This window comes from Varroa destructor, unplaced genomic scaffold (assembly GCF_002443255.2).
Source record: "Varroa destructor unplaced genomic scaffold, Vdes_3.0 BEIS01000003.1, whole genome shotgun sequence".
In the NCBI taxonomy this organism is placed as follows: Eukaryota; Metazoa; Arthropoda; class Arachnida; order Mesostigmata; family Varroidae; genus Varroa; species Varroa destructor.
The window spans coordinates 28765591-28787551 of NW_019211456.1; the positions used below are offsets into that span (position 1 = coordinate 28765591).

The window sequence follows — 21961 nt, forward strand, 5'->3', positions numbered from 1 at the left end:
TCGTGAAGTCTGAACACTAACTCAGCATACGAGTACGTATAATCCAACTGCTTCGACGGATTTATATGTTACTGATATATTATTATTACTAGTATAATTACTAAATACAAAAGGTCCAAGGTAAGCTGGTAAAAGGCCTTTTACAATTTTTTGTTAGAGAAAACGAACGTCTTTGCAACCGGCATAAGCTTCTCTCAAGAAGTATAATATCGTACAGCTTAAGGAACAGGCATAGCATAGAGGGTCTTGGCTAAATATGCCCATTTGCTCACGTCGTTAACGTTGTCAGTAAATAGGCCACCGTAGATATATAATCTATTCTTGAACATGACATAAAACCATAGCGATTAGCATCAATGGTTTAAAGTTTAGCGCGAGCTATTTAAACAAGCTAGATAGGTCATTTCCTTCTATAACCATAGCCGCCATTATGGCGGGCCAATTTGTTCGCGGTCGTAAGGTAGAATATACGATGCAGAGGTCAATTCTGTGATCCACGCTCGTGACCAAAAGCTCATACGGGCGCATAACATCCGCGTTCAGCAAGTCCGTGTTGGGTGTAGTGGAGAGGTGGAAACTTTGAAATAGGTGAGAATCTTTACGACAGGTATCTCCATGAGAACTCTCAAACCAAAGGATCTTGCTGTATTGGCAAGGGGTATCTGCAACGCTTTAAAGGCTCTATAACACGCTAGATCAAGTCGCGTTCTTTGATTTGCTCTCCTTTTGACTCATTATAACGAGTACTAGGTCATAGGAAAAGGATATCAATGAAGTTTCTGCCTTCAGAAACCACTAAACATAATAGGTAATACTGCGCACCTTACCCCATTTATATATAGATATATATATGTATACAGCCTAACGATGCGGCCTTTCGTCCTACCACGGACCCTTTGAAAGCGACGCCCCCTTTGAGAGGTTCGTCATGTGACACGAGAGACGTGTGCGAATGCGGATCTTTGCCACGGCACGTAGCGTATAGCCAGTGGCACAGCCATGAACGTAGAGACAATGTGATTGCTGTAAAGGAGGCGACAGAGATGGAAGAGGCGGCCGCCGCCGCCCTCACACCGTACCCGCCACCGTCGTAATAGTAGTGATAGACACAGAGGGCACAAACGCAGCTACAACGGAATCACGAAAGAAGGGATATAAACAGAGGATAAAGTGGGCGTCTGTTACGTGATGTCCCTGCGCACACCGAGAAAAAACAGGACGTTAGCTGCGTGTAAAGCATGCATCCAAAATACTTTTGGCATTGATGTGAAGGGGGGACAGCGTCGGAGGCGGAGGGACGTTCCAAGGGGGCGGCTGCGTGCGACGGCTGACGTTTAGTGCCTGAGTACTCGTAAGTATTCATATGTTTTCATCAGCATAAGCTCTTTCAGATAGCGCTTCTGCTTGTTTCATTGGTGGTCGTATTGGCGTTGTAGTTGTCTGTTTGCGGGTGTTGATAAAGGGTGCGTAAGTTCCGTCTGCTTTGGTTTCGTAATCGCTAAATCAAACGTTTTCAGCACGACACAACCTGAACGTGGGTGTGAAGATCAAGTAAAAAAATACAAGTGACCACCTCGCATCAGGCCATAGTATCAACAGTGGCGGTAGAAAGCTCTAGCTTCATGTTGATGTATCCCACCTAGTTGCTCAAATATATACGTACGATCTTGTGCAAAATTAGATTTTTATAATTATGAGATAGTAAGAGTGTGGAAGCATAGTTTCTTCAATGGATTTGTTAAATTATTCTATGCAGTTGCAGAAGCGCTAGAAGAAACATACAGTTCTGTCTAATGGGTGGAATAATTCCACCTAAGGCCGTGTGACGTTGCATAAAATCTAGTTCAACCGACACGACATGCAGGATTTAGCATTACGAGCATTTGACTGTTTAATATTCTCGACCTCGGTTCTTGGTTCAAAATAACCTATATAAAAGTCGTGATCGATAGTAAATGTTTAAAATAATTTAACACATTCTATTAACCTTTTTATTAGCTGATGCGTATTCGTGTGTATACAGAACCTAATATTCGTTTAAAATTGCCCTACACGTATCAATTTTTCGTTATTACAGGTAAGTGCCACATCGCATTCCCACTATCGAGTAGTCGTCATCTTTGGGTGAGAATTGGCCTTTATTGCCCAGCTCCTCGCACCTGACTTTTCTACCCAAAAATGTCCTTAGGCTTATTGTAGATATCCGAGCTAGCATAGGTCGGTCCGTAGGATCACCACTTTGCTTGGTTATTTATACGTACTCTCCAGCCCATCAAGTGAAGGGGGTGGATAGCAGCGTGCCCATGACGTGCAAGTGCCAGGACAAATCAAGCGTTGAGAAACAGCACCATAAGCCAAGAGGATCACACGCTGTTGGCAAGCCTCCGGTGGACTGCTGCTCTGGGCAGAGCTGCTATTGGCACCGGTCCAGCGCCCGCAGCTACTTCAGTTCGAAACGTTTTCTCTCGGAACGATCTTTTGGCTCATGGACGCCCGTCCCGTTCTAGCTTAGTGCCTGAATAGTCGACCGGCCCAACTGAACCCGGTGCTGGCCATGGCCGGCGCCGAGGTCGACGGCGGCTGATGGCGCCTTCATGACGGTAGTGGTATGCATACAAAGCCCTTTACTGGCAGTCCAACGGAGGGCGACGGTATAGAAGATAATCGGTCCGCAACAACGCGTGGAATGGATAGATGGATGAATGCTGCTGCTGGCGGAGAAGAAAGGGGTGTGATATTTCCCGGGGAGATCTGGGGATAGCAGTTGAGGAAGTGGGGATGCAAATAGGACGATGGGGGTAGTAGCTCCCTTGTAACATTCTCAGTCGGACTGCAGGGGGTCATGGAAGAGAACGAGTGAGAAATGTTAGGATAAAGCAGCATTACTGCGTCAAAACACGCGCTCGCGCCCTGATCCAAAAGTCGAAGTAGGCATTGCCTTACAGCGGCGTAGCAGACCTCGCAACTGCAACACCCAATTTGCAAATAGGCAAATCGCACATTGGAAATTACACTGAGCCCACGACGACCGCTTCTTCACTTACCGCAGTCGTGTCCGTTATTTACGCTCTTATCCACTGCAGTCGTAAAACGGCGATATTTTTATACCATATATCCATACCATAAGAACAAGACGGGTAGGGAAGTAATCGAAACCAATACATGTGTGTCATATCAGATTGCAATGCGCGATAGAGTTCGCGATATTCGGCAAAGAGAGATCGCGCTAGTGAGCCCGTAGCGAGAAGGGCTGATAAGTAGGTGACAGAGCCGACAACACGTTTCTCTCCCTGTTCTAGGTTTCTACGTAAGGTTTCGTTTACTTGCTTAAAGCAACAGCAAAGGCTGAGGGGAGTAGCAAGAACCCTGATCGCTTTCTTTTGGCTTCGGCCTCTGACAGCTGGTTCAAAAGAAGTCAAGCCAGGTTTCATCATTCCGCGGCCCCATGTCCAGCAGACCGGTGTCATAGCTAGTCACAAAATCGCATGTCCTACGCTCGATAAAATTGCCATGTAGTATGGCGCTGCTCTGGGTTAGTCATCGAGAGGAGCGAATAGTAGGGCATTTGCTAATATGAGCATACGGGACATTGCCGTCATCTTCTACATCAAGTTCATAGTCTCTTACGCGATGTTGCTGCTGTTGCTGCTGTTGCCGCTAGTAAACGCTCTCGGCTCTGGACGTCTCAATAGGTTAGACGTTCCGGTTCGTTGTCGATCGACACCGCCTAGCCACCGACAAATACAGCGCCGTTGTAGTGATTTTTTATGCTTTTACCGTCGTACAGCTTTTTCTCGCAACTCCCTGTGGTCCCTGTTATAGATTTGCATTTCCAGCCTGGCATTTTATCGTTCGTCGACTGTGTGCTCACCTCGTATCCCCCAGCTTTCGCTTTTATGCTGCTTACGTGGATTGGGGTGGATGCGAAGAAATCTTTTCGTACTTGCTTTGGGTTTCTACCTTCCCTCGACCTCTCGAGGAAGCAAAAGATTTTCAGACAGAGATTTCCACAAATCAGGCGACAGGGACGAAAGCTGCTCGTTTCTTGGGTGCAGGCTCCTAGCGAGTAAGATAGTGAGTCAGTCAGGCAACCAAACAAGTCGTTTCTTTTTGTTCAAAGCGAATCTCCAAAGCCCACGGCGACCCGAAAAGTATCTAGGTAAAATCGAGCAAAGCGCCGCTTGCTCTGTCCCCGTCGACAGAAAAAGAAGGCGAATTAGAAAAGTTTACTGCTATGACAATGACAAGCAAACCCAGTCCCGCACACAAGGATAAAGATCTTGTGAATTTAATTTGAAATATCCTTCTCTTTTCCCAAGCCAATCAAAACAAGACTTTGGGTCACTGACAGTATATCTCTTGCAGATAGCTCAAGATAGTTTAAGCTGCCTTAAGCCCTATTTAGGCTGGACTGCATCGCCGCTACACGCGCGTTGAATTTCAGTGCACGTACAGCCCACCCTACGCAGTTAACAAAGTTTCAAGTAATTGGTAGCCCTGTTTTGCACTTACTTCATCGTTCATCGACGTAACATATCTTTTAAGTTGATGTTTCTCAAACAGGCCATCGAATGCGTATGTATACCCATGAAAAGCGCTTGATCGCATTATCAGCACAAAAACAATAAATGAAATGTTCACTTTGCCAAAACCAGCTGATCTTAATACAAGGCCAAAAGACTGCGGCTATTTGAAACTTCTACTCTTCCCTAGCTTTTCTTTCCCGTTTGAGTTACGAAGATCGGTAACCAACACCCCTTCGCCCCCCCCCCCCCCCTCTCTCACTGCTATCCTTCAATAAACCTCTACGGTCTTCAAATGTGAGTGAGCGTTTGTACTAAGTCTACAGTTGCTCTTCCATCGGCAGAATGTAGTCTTAGCTCAACTTAATATCGGCACTAGCAGCTTTTTATGCCAAATTACTCAGAATTTGGGGTAACCGGAGGAGACGTGGGAAGGTAAACGAACTCAGCTGTACTCTAAAGTGAACAGCACTGCACTGGTTGTTCTGCTGATCTTCATGTTTCTGATACCTTTGTAGAGGCGCAACAATATTCTCGCAGCTAACTCAGTTAGCCCCCTTGTGGTATGTAAAGGTGGCCGGCATTAAATGCAGCATCGCATGACCGCGTCCGACCTTACTGGAAACCGTTGTTGTAGCTGTACGTCATTGAAGATGCTGCTCATTCTTTGGCTGAAAAGAAGACTCTGTTTGTTAGCTGAACAATGAGGCAGCACCAAGAGCTGAGAGTCTAGAAGAAGCTTGAGTTCGGAGAGGGGCGATGAGCGTAGGAGCCTAGGGACAGTTATGGGCTTTACGCTAAGGGATGGTTTAAGAAATGTCGCCGCTATCGCTGCACCCGCTTTGCTTCCACGTTTATATCCACCTTGGATAACCGGTAGTAAGAAAGTAGTATGTAGCGCTTTTTTTTTAATGGATAGGGGTCTCCAGACGACTCCAGAGAGGGATGGTCGAAACTATCAGTGAAAGATTAATAGCAGCGGATTTCCTTTTCTTTTTGCTGCTCTGCGGCTGCATATGCCACTGGCCCAAGTTCGGCCTTGTCAGCCTGTTGGGCCTTCATGGTAGCGAAGCTGCTTTCAGCCGATGTTGGCGTTTCCCACGATGACTCTCAAACCCTTACTCCCGGAGTGTCTTTGCTGCGAGTCCTGGCGTTCCCAGCTTTTCCAGACTGTGCTTGGCTTCCCACTACCCTGAACTCACGGTATGCATCTGAACTCTGGCTAGCTTGCGTCTAATTCAATGCAATGCAACACGAAGCTACAATCTATTTTGTAATATATCTATGCGAGCGAGCCAGCGAGTTTAGTAAGAGAGCCACATCTGCAAGGTTTGCCACATTGTTTTCTTTTTTGGACTTCTGCCACATTTCAACAAACCTCACGTATTCAAATCATGCAACCCTTAGCACGAACAGAAACAATAGCACAATTGAAATTTTTCAATACAGATGTTTTTTCGAACGGTCTACGGATGATGAAGACTAATCTAACTGTAAATTACAGAGGTATCAGTTTTAATTCAGGCGGCAAATCATGCGATCAAAGGAATATTGTTCTGCTTGAGATGAGGTGCATGCGACCTTTATCTTTGTTTACATTATGGAGCAACTCTCGGACTGTAATCTGTCACCTACCTCATGTAGAAACACTCTTACCCTTCTTATGTTCGTATCCTTCTTGCCAACGGGCATCATTCCAGCTCGAACGGCAGCGATACCGTCCAATTCACCATTCAGTAATGCACTCCTCTTGTAAAAGTTTTTCGCCTTCTGCTCCGCCTTCTAACTATCTTTACGGAAAAAGCGACAGACAAGTCGGCCTGCTCAAAACAAAAACCGGCTCCGTAGTGGGCTCGACAGCTAAAGCAGCAGTAGCGGCTCTGGTAGCTGGAGCTGCAGAGGCGGAGGCGGGCGCAGCGTGGTTGTTCTCGGAGGAAGACGAAGGACGTACGTCATTTTCCCACACGATGCTGTTACGAACAAGATCAGGAAGCGAAACAGCAGGGCAACAGAGGCAAAACCGAGTGAGTGGAGTACGGATCAAGCAATGTCTTTTTCTGCCCCCTTGTGCCCACGGCAACGGCACCGGTGACGTCCGCGATAGTGGCGGCCGCATCAACAGCAGAGTCTGTCTTAGTGGTTGTTACGCAGAGCGTCCACTAAGTCAAATTGAACTCATACGGCTATGCACATATAACAAGGCAGCGAGATAAACGACGATAGCAAGATCTCCGTGTTCTGTTGCGCGACGTAAGCAGCTGACGATGGAAAAGCAGGGCAAAAATGATACACGCAGATGAACTAGCTAGCGACGTCCAACAGCAAGTTGAGTTAGAAGGCAACGTTACATCCGTTGTACCCTCGTCGAGTACGAACGCGAACACGGTGCAACTGCCGCATATCTGGAAAGACAACGAAGATAAGTGCCAGGACAAAACAGGAAATGTAGTCAGAACTAGTGGGTTTTTCCGATGGTCGAAATTTTGCAGCTACTTCCTATCGCGAATGCTTATGATATGCATATATTCGAACAGCACGTTTGTCCTTACGTACTGTTACTTATGCAATATTGTAGAACAATAGCGAAACTCGATTTGCTAAGACATATTGTTCACGTATAAGTTTCATTCATAAGCAAGCGATAATGCTGCGCTTTATACAGTTCATGGTTCTTTGTAGCTAAGGGTTCCCAAAATCATCGTTGTTTTTGGGGGGTAACTACGTTTATTCCGAAAATTGCGGCAGAGATGTGTGAAGCACACGTATTGAGCATCCGAATCTACGCTCAATGGCAGCGTACGTCCAACAAAAGTCGCATTTAAGTAATGCTTTTAAACGCATGTTTGTAATCTCAGAGAAGCTGTGGATAATGGGGTAGCGTATACCGCATGTCCTGGTGATTTACAGGCGTATTGCAGAAATGGTATGGCAAACAGTTGACAGTGTTTCAGAATGTTTACGAAACGAGATGTTAATATTGATTTTGAGGATTGCGTTTCATACGACGCCACCATTTCAGCATAAATATTAGATGACGCGACGGTCGCTTTTGCGACTGTGGCATCTCTTTTACGCAGACAGGACGAAATCTACTGCTAAGGCGTATAGGTGTTTGCGGTACTTTGTTCAGAGGAGATCTGAGCCCTGTATGTAAATGTATAAAGACCTAGTAATATCGAGACTTTTGTACGCTCGTCAATTTGAAACAGCTAGCAATGTTTTTTCTGGTCGTAGCGCAGTGTCCCCCGTGATATAATCGTTTTGAATTTATCTGAGAATTATGTGATCTGTAGAAAAGTAGACAATAAAATGTTGACGGATTGTGTAAACTAGAACTCAGATCCTACTCTTCCGATAGCTACATGAACAGTTTAAGATGTGGCATATGTCTTCATATAACATCGCGTTGCAAAACAGAGAGTCCTATTATCATAATCTACTGACGGCATCTTGCCTATCGAACCTATGCGGGCAGTTTTAATAACTTGGCAACTGTTCTGCAATACGTATATCACATTTTCGTACCAAGCTGCTTTTTGAATTGTTGTTGAATTTACATGAAGGAAGAAAACGTGAATTTATCTTCCCTTTCAGATCTTCCGTGAAGCCGCAATGGTTTGGATCTGCGTACGAATTTCGCGCTAGTACAGGGACGTTGCACGAGCGACTTGGCCGGAGGACTTCAGTCGACAGTCCACTGATAGGCCCTTATGTCCGGTTGCAATTCCCCATAGTGCCTATAATTCTGCAATTCCCAACGGTCTCTGGCCGTAACTTTTGCACTAGCCTTACTTTGCATTTATGTCCAGGAAGCGGCCTTCGCAAGGCATCTACTTCCGGATATCGGAAGACCGACAGCCACTCGATTGTCCTGTCGTCGTTTGGATCTTTCTTGGCCGTGCTGCACGTTTTCTCTTTAGGTCTTTGGCTACTGTGTAGATTGAGAGCGGTCTGTTAGAAAAGACATAGCATTTATTAATCGAGTTTGACAATAGCATGCATTAATTCTGTTGTATATGGGGACTATCGAACTAATTAAATAGAAATTATTGCATTTTTTACGGAAAGTCTTGAGCGATTAATAAAAAGCCAAACTTCTTCTCATTATTAAGACGCGTCTTTAGCAGCGTTGCTTGCATATAGCAATTTTTATTCTCGATTTTTGTAAAAACTAATGTTTGACTCCATAAAAGACAATCTAAGAATTCCAACTAAGCATATGCATGTATCTACCTTGGCTTTTCAAATATTAAATGATTTAAGCGTATGGATGTAGCCCATATGTACAGTTTTGATCTACCTTTGACCAATCCTACTTTTATATAAACCATGACTGTGACATTATGGTGTATCGCGGTACGGACAATAACCTGATGGTACGCCTTAAATCGCGTGACCCCAATTCCATGATTGCCTGTAATTTAGCTGAACTATAATCAATGTGTTGACAGCAACCTGTATATACAGTCATATCACATTTAGGGTGCCCCAAGCCCTCATCAAATGCACATGGAGCATGATGGATGCTACAAGGCAAGCAAAGGATTTATCAAACCCTGTAAACAGGAGAACTCTTTAAACGGAAGGAGCTAAGTGGCCAAAGTTCTTCACAGCTAGTTGTGTTACCAAGGGCTCTTGCTGCGGGTGGCGGACGTAAATATCAGTTGCTGTATTGCCGTTGAACAGAAAAACAGTCAAAACGTGGAGGGAAGATATGGTAATGCAAACCCCTTAATTTTTTCCAATAAGAAATACCTGGTATTAAAAATGAATACAAAAAGGGGGTCATTGGCGACTGTTGCTCTCATAAATTCAGTTAGGTTAATTCGAACCTATTCCTGCAAACAAACTTTCTTTGTCATTTCACTTTTGAGTATTGGCATGTTACTGGTGATACATGCATTCGTCAATTCTTTTAGGTAACTGTGTGCATAAGTAGCTGCCCGTTACATACTGTATGAGTTGTCACGATATTGGGACTTTCACATGCTCAATCGACAGCGGCGGTTCCAACGGCGACAAGACCGTCATAACACAATATAGCATTGCACAACGATAGGGCAGCCATTACAAGCAAATTCCATCCATAGCTTCTATGGTTGAACGGACAAATACATATGAGGTAAATCCAGCTCTGCCTGGTCTTAGCGGCCTATAAGTCTGGTTCTAGGTGTCGCCTAAATCGACCTGCACCATATCATAATGCTAAATAATTTGCGTGTTTGTATTTATGACTTCGAAAATGAACCGTGATCAACTAGTAGCTCCATACACATAACCTAAGGTGTATTGTTTAAAATTACTTGTCGCTGATGCATCGGCGGGCGGACTGAATCTACCGTATTCTTTTCTAGGCTAAGGCGCTTATTCTTACTTCGATTCTCGCTGAGTTCGAGTCCAACATAAGTGCGTCTCAATTGAAGATACCGATATTGACCGTATCAGTCGCAACTGATCTGCTCGACTGAAAAAACTGTGGACCCGTATATGAATAGCAACGACTTCCATCGAGTTGCTTGCTCCGTCTGGATTACCTATATAGAAGCCGATTTTAGAAGGATCGATCTATGCCTCAACGTTTACACACGCTAACAGAGAGACATCAGTCCACAGAAAAATAGGCGCTGTTTAGAGTGATCTATAGTTTAACTGTTACTTTGACGTTTGATTCGATGTAACTCATTACCCAAATCACACACAACTATTACCGCAGTACACGTGATCGCCATGAACGTGTACGTATTCGTCCGCTCCGATGATGAAGACCGTTACTGCAAACGCGTCTATAAGGGGCAACACGCATCCATTCCTAAGCATCTCCCACTTCAGAGGAGCATCGAGCATGAAAGCTTATCTCTCTTTAAAATTTGACTCCTTCTACGAAAGCTTTTCCGAGCAGTCGCTTCTCCCAAAAAACAGAAATCTTAGATCTTCTCCTACTAGCTCTAGACATTCCTCTTCAGTGTAGGCCCACTTTCATATTTCGTCTGGTAGCGGTCATTTAAGAATCGCGCTCGCTAGACCAGACAGCCGATGGTAGGCCTACACCTAACGCAAGTATGAACTCAGGTGTACTGGCGTGCAATGCAGGCGCAGCGAAGCATATAGACGAATAGCGCGACGATACATTAAGGTTCGATCCATTATAAACCTCGAGCAGCAGCAATAATAGCCCACTGCCGGTATTCAGCTCTACCCCTGGCCGGATCGGACGGTAGGGAATGGTAAGCCGAACCCCCGAATCCGTTTATTCGATCTCGCTCCGTACGGCCTTAGTCTGTTGTAGGTCTGGACTTGGGACTTTTGGAAAATGAAGGACGTTTGTAGGAACAAAAAGGGGAACCAAGGATACGATGAAATATATGAATAACAATAAGTTGAGCGAGCGGCGGCAGCAGCAGAATGGACACATACACCGTACACATGGTCACACAGCCATGTGCGCCCAGAAAGTATACGTATACAGGCAGGGCTGAAGCAAGGCAAGCATATGAGCAACGTTGGGTAAAGGAAGTTCGAGCTGCGAGAGCCAAGAGGCGAGCACCTGTCTGTTTGAAAACGTCTGCCAAGGAATAGTGAGCGGTCAAGGTGTAGTCTGCCCTTTGTCCCTTGCTATCCTAGAGATAGTAGCGGCGGTTCCTCTGATGCCGATGGCGGCCATTCCCTTTCGGTATGTGCGCTCCGTCCGTTTCAGACCCAGCTTGACCGTTCGATCGCCTAGTTTTTCTGCTACGTTGAAGCGGATGGATCCCATAAGCCTGCGACTTCCGGAGGCGGACGAGCCGGCCGTAATATTGACAAGTCACTTACGTACATCGATCGAACGGAACAGGCAGGCGGGCAGACGAGTAAGGGCGAAAGACGAAACGGAAGGTACTTGTAAGCAAGTAGGTTACAGGCGGTCCGGTTGGGCAGGCGGACGGCCGGGCGGGCGGACAGGCTCCCGTAACTGCCTATAGAAAAAGATAACGAAGGAAAAACAACTGTGAGCAAGCCAATGAAAGAGAGAAGGGGGAGATGAGAGGCCGAAACGGGAGAGTGCGTATATGTAAATAAACGGCATGGTCGGATCCGCTCACGCGGTCACCCCTGCAGCCGTGGCGTCTGGCACATGCGCGTCCTGGCTGTGCACTTGATACATTTAGCTGACCTTCACAAATGGCGCGACAGCGCAGATGCCCAAAAAATAGTTCAACTATGAAACGTATCGACCGTATTGGTTGCGGCAGAAAAAGATCCTGCTAAACAGATGTTGAAGCGTCGAAAGAATAATGTAAAAGAAAGTACGAGGGCGAAGAAAACGTTAAAGGTGGATAAACTAAAAGGAACACGATCATTTTGCCCGGTTGGCAGAGTTTGCAAAACTACAGGCAAACAAGCATGCAGCGGTACGCATACGAAACGTACTGAATTAACTTCAACTACTGCTAATACGGGATTGCTGACCTCTATACATGGATAAATACTGCGTATACACAATGTATGTATGAGAAAAGGAATAGAAGGTTAAGTCTGTGAATCTCGTATTGTACACAGACCAAATCGTATGTACATTACAGGCCAGATACATCCGGGACAAACAGTGGCTATTCTCTTTTTCTGAATCATTTCTACTACTGTACTATGAATAGGAGATTTCAGATTGAGGGAGGTCTGGAGATGCCGGTCCGAACCGAAGCATACGGCCGCCCGATAATAACAGCGCCTTGAGAAAAATTACGAATAATGCCTCTGCGGGAGCGGTCTTGCGCGCCCGCCACACCCCTATACTTAGGTAGATCTTACTCATATAGAACCTGATTAAACAGTGACCAAAATCATTTGTGCAACCTAAGTGGCATACAATGCACGCTACGTTCGGTAACAGCAATAATTTATATACCGTGTAAATGTCTCTGTTAATCGTGCGCATATTGCTGCTGGTTATGTGTGTTTTCTTTGATAACAGACAGTCACAAGCTAACGGCTATAACTCCTGTGTCATGGTGGACAACACTCAGAATGTACGTCGTTGTTATTGTAGGTGACCCAATTTGACTGGAGATGAATAGTGAATTATATATATACGGCAGGTTCACTACACCCACACATGGTAAGGATAGCCAAGAAGATAGCACCTAGGTCTTTTCTGCCACCTTTGCGCATTACAATAATACGACAAGAATAAATATACGCTTTGAATTCAAATGATAATTTTCTTTTCCGGACAGCGGTCCATGTTCAGTAGCAGGATGTTCCGCAAATCGGATTTTCCGTCAGCCTGTCCTTCTCTCCTCTCTGTCCCTGGACGTATTCTTCCCGACATTCTGCGTACTGCCCACAGTCGTCTCGCCGCCGCCATTCAGCTTGGGCTAATAGTGAAGGAGCAGAGCACGTTGGCAGCACTTGTCGAGCCGTCTGCGATGCACTCAGTGTGAGTGCCTCATCGCTGCAACTCTCGCAAGCAGAAATGCTGCGCGTCGATAAGCTCGCAGGTGCATGGCCCCACACGGTTGTATACTGGGGTACGGGGGCACATCCACTAGTTCAAAACCTAATTAGATCCTTTAGTTAGTGCTGGTTGTGCATCTTTTGTACGTCTCTGTTCATTGACGAGTATTTGATATTCTATGCAGAAAACTGGTGATATTGAGATGTCACTGACAAACCAATGGTTTCAATTACTTTTGCAAATAGAGCATACACGCATCTTTCAGGGAGAGTGTTTTCCATATTGTATAGTTCATGTGTTTGCACCTGCGATTGCCAGGTCAACAGCTTAAGCCCGGCGGCGTCCGCTACTGACACAACTACTATGTAGAGTTTTCGTATTTGAGGCTCTAAACCAAATCCTTTCGTGCTAATTTTTGCCTTCAGAATCGTGTGTCGTAGCATATAAATTTACCTATCTCTATTTTACAGAGATTTTTCACGTACTCATCCACGTTACGCTTCAGTGACTGTTTCAGCTATAGGATACATAAGATCCACATGTACCAGTGAATTACACGGAGATGTAAGTCAATCGTCAAAAACGCTCAAGCATAATTTCCTATTACCCTCACTTTGTTGCATTCATTAATATAGGGGTAATGTTTAGTCGTCGTAGATTTTGTGTCGCCTCTCTCGCCAACTATGCTGCCGCTAGTAATAATAATAATAATAATGCCAATGGTATTCGTTATCTAACTAGTGGGCCCAGCAATGGACAAGCGGTTGACAAACGTCACGATTCTAGACGACGCCGACCGGAAGAGGGGTAAATTCAGAGACTACATCCAGAGGTAAAGATAGATAAGTGAATCATGTACGGCTTCACCGACACGAGTGTATCCACACACACGTTGCCGCCGGCATCGCCACATTTCTGCTCTGGCTTCTTCCCTGTCCTGCAGCTTCCGTCCGAATTAGCAGCAGTCGTTTGCGTCCTTATCCATTAAATCTCAACTCGCCCAAATCTCCCGAGTCTGTTCTTTTTTCATGCTCTGATCACACTTTATTTCTGTGTCTCAGAACTAGCTTGTTCTCATTCAGCACACGAAGCTTCTGTTGTTACTACCATCGTCAAGAACGGTCAGCCTACGACAACGACGACGATCCGAGCTGTTCTCCACGATGTAATTCATATTCCATATGTCGTTGTGACCTTCGTTATGGTCCCACGATGTTGGCTTGATGCTCCGTTGTAACCTTCTTCTACACTTCAAACGAATAGGCATCCTTTTCTCTCTGTGCGTGCAAACATGGCCGCACGTTTGTGTGTGGAGTTGTTCTCAAATCAAAAACATGGGTCAGTTTGTACGGTGGGCAGATGCGGATGCGTATAAAATGTCTACAGCACGATTTCTCACAGACGCTTATATATATATATATATATATATATATATATATATATATATATTTGTCTTTGCGAGACACTTGATTTTTCTATAAAGAGGAATGTCAAAAAGTAGCAGATCGTAAAGAGCACTGTCCTTTCATTAAAATCAGATTCCATATTGCGCAAGCTTAGTCTGATAGAGGGTGTATAACAACGATTAGAGAATCATCGACATCTAAAGGTCGTAGATACAGAGTAATAAATTAAACCAGCACGGAAATGCACTGGTCTAGTTCACATCAGCATAGGCAGTATCAACCAACATCGCAATCAATTCTAACACCGCAAACGACTTAGTAATAGCCTGTTGTTGTTAATATTAGAAATACTATTGTTGCCTATTAAACCATCTATAATACCATTATTTACATTACATATCTAAGACGTTTGATGTTGATACCCAGTCGATCATCAAATGCTGTCATAATAACAACTGACAAAATACGATACGTCTAGTTCCCAACGTTGTTATCAGATCTGATCGATATACTCGAAGTATCATTTATATTGCCACCTTTGTTTTCTAGCTGACGGTGTCCTTAGTCTTCTCTGTCCGCTTGTCTCGTATACCCAGAGCTCGTACTGTTGCTCATTGTTGCCAGCCGTCATTCAGCAGGCAGAAGGCAGAGCGCTGACGTTTTCATTATTTGGCAAGTTCCTTGTCGTCGCCGTGGTGAACTGTTGGGTATGGGGTGCGTTTCGGATGCGACGATGCTCGATTATCCTTCGCTAATTGACTTCCGGCTGTGAGTAGGGTCTGTGACAAGCTCCTCTTTTGATAACTGTCTTAACCTCCCTATAGGTAAAGCGAGTCGCGCATGAGTACTTCGAAGTGTGTGTGGTCGTTTTGATGGCAAATAGTCAAATGCGGAAGTCAGACGACGCTCAGGTTACTCGAGTCTGAGTGGATAACGGCCGCCGACCAAGGATAGCGGAACCAGTCTTCTACTTGCCCCACAGCGTTATGCTGAAGGATTGACGAATTAAATTGTTCTGAAGCGGGATATGTGAAATCGACGATTAGGCTAATCATAATAACGAAAAAGGGTTTGCTTTTATAGCAAGCACTAGTGTGTTCGATATCCCAGTCAACAGCTGACGGCGCTCTTTTGGGCATACATGATACTCTGTGTTCGAGGATCCAGGTAGAAATTCGTAGTTTAGCTGCTTTTAATGATTGTCGGTTGGAGGAAGTGCGAAGACCGGTATTTATGTATTACATAGGACCACGAACGTAAATGGAGTTCGTGTTTCTTCTGTACAACTTTTGGCCTTGGCCTGCACAATGGTGCGTGAGTGAGTGCTCAGAAAATTGTTATTCAGAGTACAGTGGCACTTAGATAATGCAAAGAAATGCTGGAGTACAAACTTCCAAAAACATTAAGTCTTTTTGACGAGATCCATTGTAGTGTTGTTGAAGAGCACACGATTTTCGAATCATTACCTGCAGGCAAAGACTATTTGTGACTTGGAAACTTAGCATCTACACACATTTTGCCGGACTGTTCGGGTGGAAAACGGCTTTCGCCGTGCAAACTGCAAATAGCATTTGCCCTTCCAAAGCGCCAACTTGTTCTAAAGCGCAAATATATATATATATATATATATATATATATATATATACGTTTATTATTTCTTGCAGCAAATCAATTTATGCATACTTGCCCTTTGACATTTCGATATTGACACCACGATCGGACCTCATATTACTGTTTCAAAATGTTAATGCTATAGCTTTGGGCTAAGCATTAACTACATTCAGACAAAAACACGCTTTAGTCAATACTGATATGCACTACGGCCACTTTTTCTGCATCAGTGATATACATATCATGCAACATATAAGGTGGACAACTCTTTTGGATACATCTTTTTGTGGGCTTGTTTCCCCTCGATTCGGCCCCTTCCGTACCGAACTCTATGCAGCCGCTGAAAACGATAGTACATGTTCTGTTTGCAGGGGGCGTAGTGTCATCACCCGCTGACCACGTCCTCGGTTCTTCATCAGAAGAGGAAGCTGTTGTGTTGTTGAGTAAGGTATAAGGCGGCAACAGCGCGGCGCCGGCAGACAGCGCATCGGGCCATGGGATCTGATGGGAGGCAATTTCGACCTCTCTGATTCCTGTATGCCAATGTTCCGTCTTTCTAGAAGCAGCAGTACCAACAGCCCCAATAGAAACTCTTTTTCCCCTCCATTACTTACCTTTGTTGGACCGCCCTTTCCCCATCTTTCTCGACCCCTCTCCACCTCACCATCCCCATTTCCCTTGTCGCACTCGGGAATTCGGTACTCCTCCCACACTTCAGTTTCTTCGGTTCCCCATTTCATTCCCGCCTGTCTCCCGCTGTTTGCACAGTAGTTGAAGACCGTCGCGGATCTCCTTTACATTTGGGGACCTTTATCATATAATTGGCTGGAAATGGAAATGAGTTCTCGTATTGTCTTGTCATGATCACTCAATTGCGTTGAATGTGATTCCTGGTGTTTTTGCACTCGTTGTATTACTACGTAAAGTGCGTTACCTGGATACATTTTTTTTACGGTTTACGTTAGTGATAGTAGAAAGTCGGATCTGCTTTTCGATGCTATAGCTTTTAGGAATATTTGAACATGAAATTATATGTCATATCTTCAAAAGCAGCATCTAGAATAATGCTGAATGATGGTAAAGGCAAGTGCCACGCTTTTAGATCGGTTAGTAACTGTAGACGAATTAAGTCATTCACTGTTAAGCGCCTCTCATATACGAAGCATATATTTGCTCAGTATGCTACTAATTGATTGTTGTTTGTTTTCTAACGGTATATACATTCTTATATTTATATATATTCACGGATTGCATAGCAACTCAAAATAAACCTCAACTCCCCATTTGGGCATAGATTACTCCCTGTTTTTTCGAACAGTATACATCTAAAGAAGTATTACATAGTTAGAGACGACTGCAGGTACCGGAAGAAAGAAATATAGAGAAGCTGAACTTGTGTCATCTCTACTCTTACAATTTTAAATTTCTGTTCTATTCCGAGCGCCACGGAATCACTTTGTTAGGTAGTCGGCTTTCATTTTGGAGACGATTAGCCCTTTAGTACCACAGAGAAGGGTCGTCACGTGTAATAATTCTTTACTGGTTCGAGGACAAATATATCAGACGCAGCCCCAACGGACGTTACTCGAGGTAGTTCGTCTTGGATATGTACAACTATGCGCCCATGAATACGTGGTTGGGTAGGCGCATCGTTTTCGAATTTTGTCAGACAGAAAGACTGCGCAAGCTACCCCTCGTGATGATCAATCAGCAAACCGAAAAAGAACGAGGTATTTCACAGGCTGGGGCGTTAAGGGGTATACGTATCAGCTGTGATTGGAGCAGAGTGGCGAGCCGAAGTGCCACCGCAGCGGCAGAAGATTGGATGGATCACAGCGAAGCTAGAGGATTTTGACAACGTAACGCGGACCGCCAGTAGCAATGCCAAGGATGGAATGAAGAAGATAAAGTTTTCCGATAACACCACCGCTACCAAAACCACCGCCATTACTGTCACCGCTGCAGGCCTTCTCGACATCGCTATGGGCCTATGGCTGTTGCGGGGACGTACTGACTGGGACCACTTTGCTTGCTTGCCTGCCTGCCTACTATTGCGGGTATGGAGGCTCCTGCTGCCAGGAGCTCGCAGTCAAACAGCACAGCCTCATTGTGCTCCGACTTCAGTACCGATGGGAGCCGAGTGGCGATGGCAAAGTGGGCTCTGCAGCACTAACGTTGCAGTCTGCATACGACTGCTCTGACTGCGAAAGCTCATCAATGCCTCTTGCAGACGCAGTCGCAATCGCTATTGTAGCCGCCTGTGAATGAGCGGTATTATATGTGTACTGAACAGGACGAGTAGCATCAAAAATAAACCAAGAGGGATTGAAAGAAGCGGTGTCGACTCTAAACGGGGAGCTAGGCCGGTTTCAACATCCTCAGCTTGAACAGAAACGCGCATGCAGAGGTATACAACGGTAAACATATCTTCCCATCCACTTATTAGGAGATGATGAAAGATTGAAGATATTACACTTAAGAAAAGGGACTTTTACAGGGTAGACACAGTGGACATGCGCACCATGTGTGTTTGCAATCGAAAAAAGGCGCGCTTAGCTCTTCCTATCGATCTGCTATAATAGAGCGTATACAGTCGCTCACAGATATACACTGTGTCACATTTAAGGCTTTACGTAAGGCGCATATGGATATGGAACGAGAATCATGAAGGCAGTTTGGTTTGTTTCTATTTTGCCCTGTCTTAGTGCTCTTCGGCAGATTGTTCTAACCGTGCGAAGCATTAAGGCCAGATAGAAGCATCATGTATTGCTTATAATGGGTTCATTGATTAATGTTGCTCACCAGTGGGTTCCAAGGCACGCGATCACGTACGATGTCTGCATTAACCCCTGTTTTAGACTCAGTATCACAATATAACCCCGCCGGAACGTAGGCTTCAACTTAATATTAACGGAAAACCCCAACTCATTCTTTTACACGGGCTGTAAACTTGAATTGAAATATTTGGTATAGTAATATAGTGAATAGAATACAGCGACAAACTCTACAACTTCCTAAATAAATTATTATGTTTCCATCAACTCCTAAAAAATTATACTTTTACGTCGGAGGGTACACATGCGTTTTTTTTTGCGTAACAGAGATATCAGCTGTCCTGTCAGTTATTGCAACATTAAAAGATAGTAACGGCTGATGGCTGACGTGAAGCGTAGTAAGGGTAATTCTACAAGCGCCGGGCTTGGCCTAGTCTGGTCAGAGCCCTGAACGTCACTTAACTTTCGTAAACCGAGCGTGAAAGGCGCTTGTTGTAAGAGGCAGCAGTGGTAGAAGCGATAGCATGCTACTAAAGGCGCCTTTAGCCCATTGCTTCAACCCCCGGCATCGTCTTTCGTTTCTCCAAAGTTTTGTCCTTCCCTCTTCAACTAGGTCGTCGGGTTATCCCTTCAGCATTAGCCACGCATTCTCCGTCCGCCCCTCTTGTCCTGCTTCAGCCAGCAATGCTTCCTAACTTGTCCCTGTTTTACTGCTATTGTACCGTCTGGCCAAGTGTTTTGTTGAACTTCCTTGTGGTCTGTCTGTGCTTGCACCGGTTTCGAGTTCGGCCTTTTCAGCATTGCCACTAGTGGTGGCTGCTGCTGCCACTGGCTTTATGGACTGAGGGAAGCAGTGCTACTGCCGCCATCTTCTGACGGCCCGATGATTCGCATAACTGCAGAAAAGCCTTGACGAGAGCTTGCCGCTTGACGGTTTGGCGGTTCGGCGGTCTGCCAAGTTGGTGGCTTACTTGTTCACCCTGGCAGCCTCGATCTTCCGAAATTAAACTGCTTCAACTTACTGCCCTAGGCCTAGAGCATGTTGGATCGCAGAGTTTGAGAATGGGTAAGCAAGGATAGCGGCCACGCAGGCCTTAACGCCGGTCAGCAGTCTAGACAGAGCATACAATGGTCTCTTTCAACCGCGCCGCTCTGCCGGGGTGCTGGTCAACACGGGACTTGTTCAGGGACAAGCAGCGGAGGACCGAAGGGGTTGTGACTTACGGAGGTCTTCGTGCAGACTTGATCAAACGAGCTTATACGGGGCCGAAGCAACGCAAATGCAGCAGCCCCAAGCGAGGAGACAGGGGGACAATACATTGGAACTGGAAGCAATAGGACCTTTTGAAGTAACATTTTAATGCGCGGGCACCTCAGCCTCACCACGAGTTTCAGAACTAAGGCCGAGGTCCGCTGCGGAAGGAACAAAGCCGGAACTGCAGGGCAAAGGGGCAATACCCCTTTTCAGTATCATTGCAAAACGGAACAAAAGAAGGCAGAGGGCACACGGGTCTGCTAGGGGGCGCAGACGTGGGCTGAAGCAACAAACCGAACAACTGGACGAGAAGCAGCAAAAGAATGAGTAGATAGGAAATCCGACGCCATGAACCTCGGAGAGAAGCCTGGCTAGCGGTCGACAACAAGTGTCGAATGACGTGAAACGCACCGTTGGCCGCCATCCTAGTAGGGTTCATGTTGGCAAAGAAAAAGGTTTCGCCGAGACTCAGCAAGAGCCGCAAGGAGACCATAGCTATTAGACCATCTGCAGTCTCTACAGATTACCCGCACATGGTCAAGAGATGGCGCACCGGCACAACAACCTCATCGTCTGGTCGTTCATATTTGTCCCTGTGTGGCTCTGTGTAAATTTCTTTATATATATATAGACATGAGTGTGTACGTACGAAAAAGGAAAACCGTTCACTGCCGGCGCTTCACGCGCAATTTGTGTTTGTTTTGTGCAAAAGTGACCGTCGCTTAGGCTCGCGACATTGCTTTGCTTCTGATGACGCTACTGGTCCTTTTACCGCCGTTCGTGATGCTCCGAACAATGATTGAGTGCTTATTGGACTGAGAATATCGTAGGGACACGAAGGCATGGGCTTGTCGAGCCATATGGCCCCGCGGAAATTTTAATAAAATAAAGTTCAAGGGAATAGGAACATTGACAGGAAGATCCGGACACTAAGTGAACATTACTCTTATATATATATAGGAGCAACATAGAGGTTGAGAAAAAAAGCAGAGATTTCTATTGGCAGGAAAAGCCGAGCGAGAAAGGATGATAAGGTGCGGTGAAAGATGACCATGCCGTCGACAATGCCACGTCAGCGGGGATTGTTCGCTGCTCCCATCGCCCGCTGCAGATAGAAAGAACAACATTTCAACATGTTGGCAACAACGGAATAGGAAAGACGAAGCTGCAGCAAGTTGGTAGGACACTTAATATCACTACGTATTGTACATATTTATATACGACGACTGCTTTAGTAAAATTACGTCCCAGACGATTGCTGTATTACTGGTTTGTAATGAAAGAAGAAAGAGAAAGATAGAAAAAACGATGGCAGAAATACTTGCGGTCGGCACGTTTCAGAAACGGAAACAACGCACAATACCCTAAGCGAAGCTGGCAAGAGTCACGTGCCAAGTACCGTCTGTTTTAGCTCTGACACAAAGCAGACGCTGCAATATATTTCTATTGATTCGACGGTCGTATGAATATATGGGCAGGTTCCGAAATGACTATGCATTGAAATCGTGTTAGGTTACACCTATGTAAAAGGACAAAACACAATTTTGGTAACCGTAGGTTGATGTATTAATCGCTAAAATGCAAAAGATATGCAGTCTCTGAGAAGAAGCCTTCAACGCACGGATTTTTCTATTGTTCTGAGAAAAAGAGCCGTTGTTAAACTACTATTCTAGTAAATAATCAATGTGAATGGTAACAAACAGTCTTCTTAGAAGGCTCGGGCTCTAGATTGCTCTAATCGGTTAATATATACTATTTTGTACGAAATGTTTTCCGTTGTGTTCTAAGGTCCTTGACACAGATCTTTTTGGTCACATGACAACGATGGAGTATGGCTGAAACGTAACTGCAGGCCTTCAGAAACAATTTCAAGCGGTATCAACAACTAGCGCTATCCACGAATTCGACGGAATGACCGCCTTAGGTCAGTAGGATGAAGATGAAATCTGTCCAACAAATGG

At 45.2% G+C, this 21961-nt stretch overlaps 1 protein-coding gene and 2 long non-coding RNA genes across 5 annotated transcripts in view; 2 read left to right on the top strand and 1 right to left on the bottom strand.

Annotated features, from left to right (window-relative positions):
• Positions 1-21961, top strand: part of LOC111248422 (cell adhesion molecule Dscam1-like) — a 134582-nt gene that overhangs the window by 26627 nt on the left and 85994 nt on the right. The gene's annotated exons all lie outside the window — the stretch shown is intronic.
• Positions 233-21852, top strand: LOC111248424 (uncharacterized). Its single transcript, XR_015323112.1, has 2 exons — positions 233-1351; positions 21007-21852. It is a non-coding gene; the product is annotated as an uncharacterized LOC111248424 (long non-coding RNA).
• LOC111248423 (uncharacterized) overlaps positions 11311-21961 on the bottom strand; it is a 70149-nt gene continuing 59498 nt past the window's right edge. The window contains exon 3 of the long non-coding RNA XR_015323109.1: positions 11311-11476. This is a non-coding gene — a long non-coding RNA (uncharacterized LOC111248423). The remainder of the gene's footprint in view (positions 11477-21961) is intronic.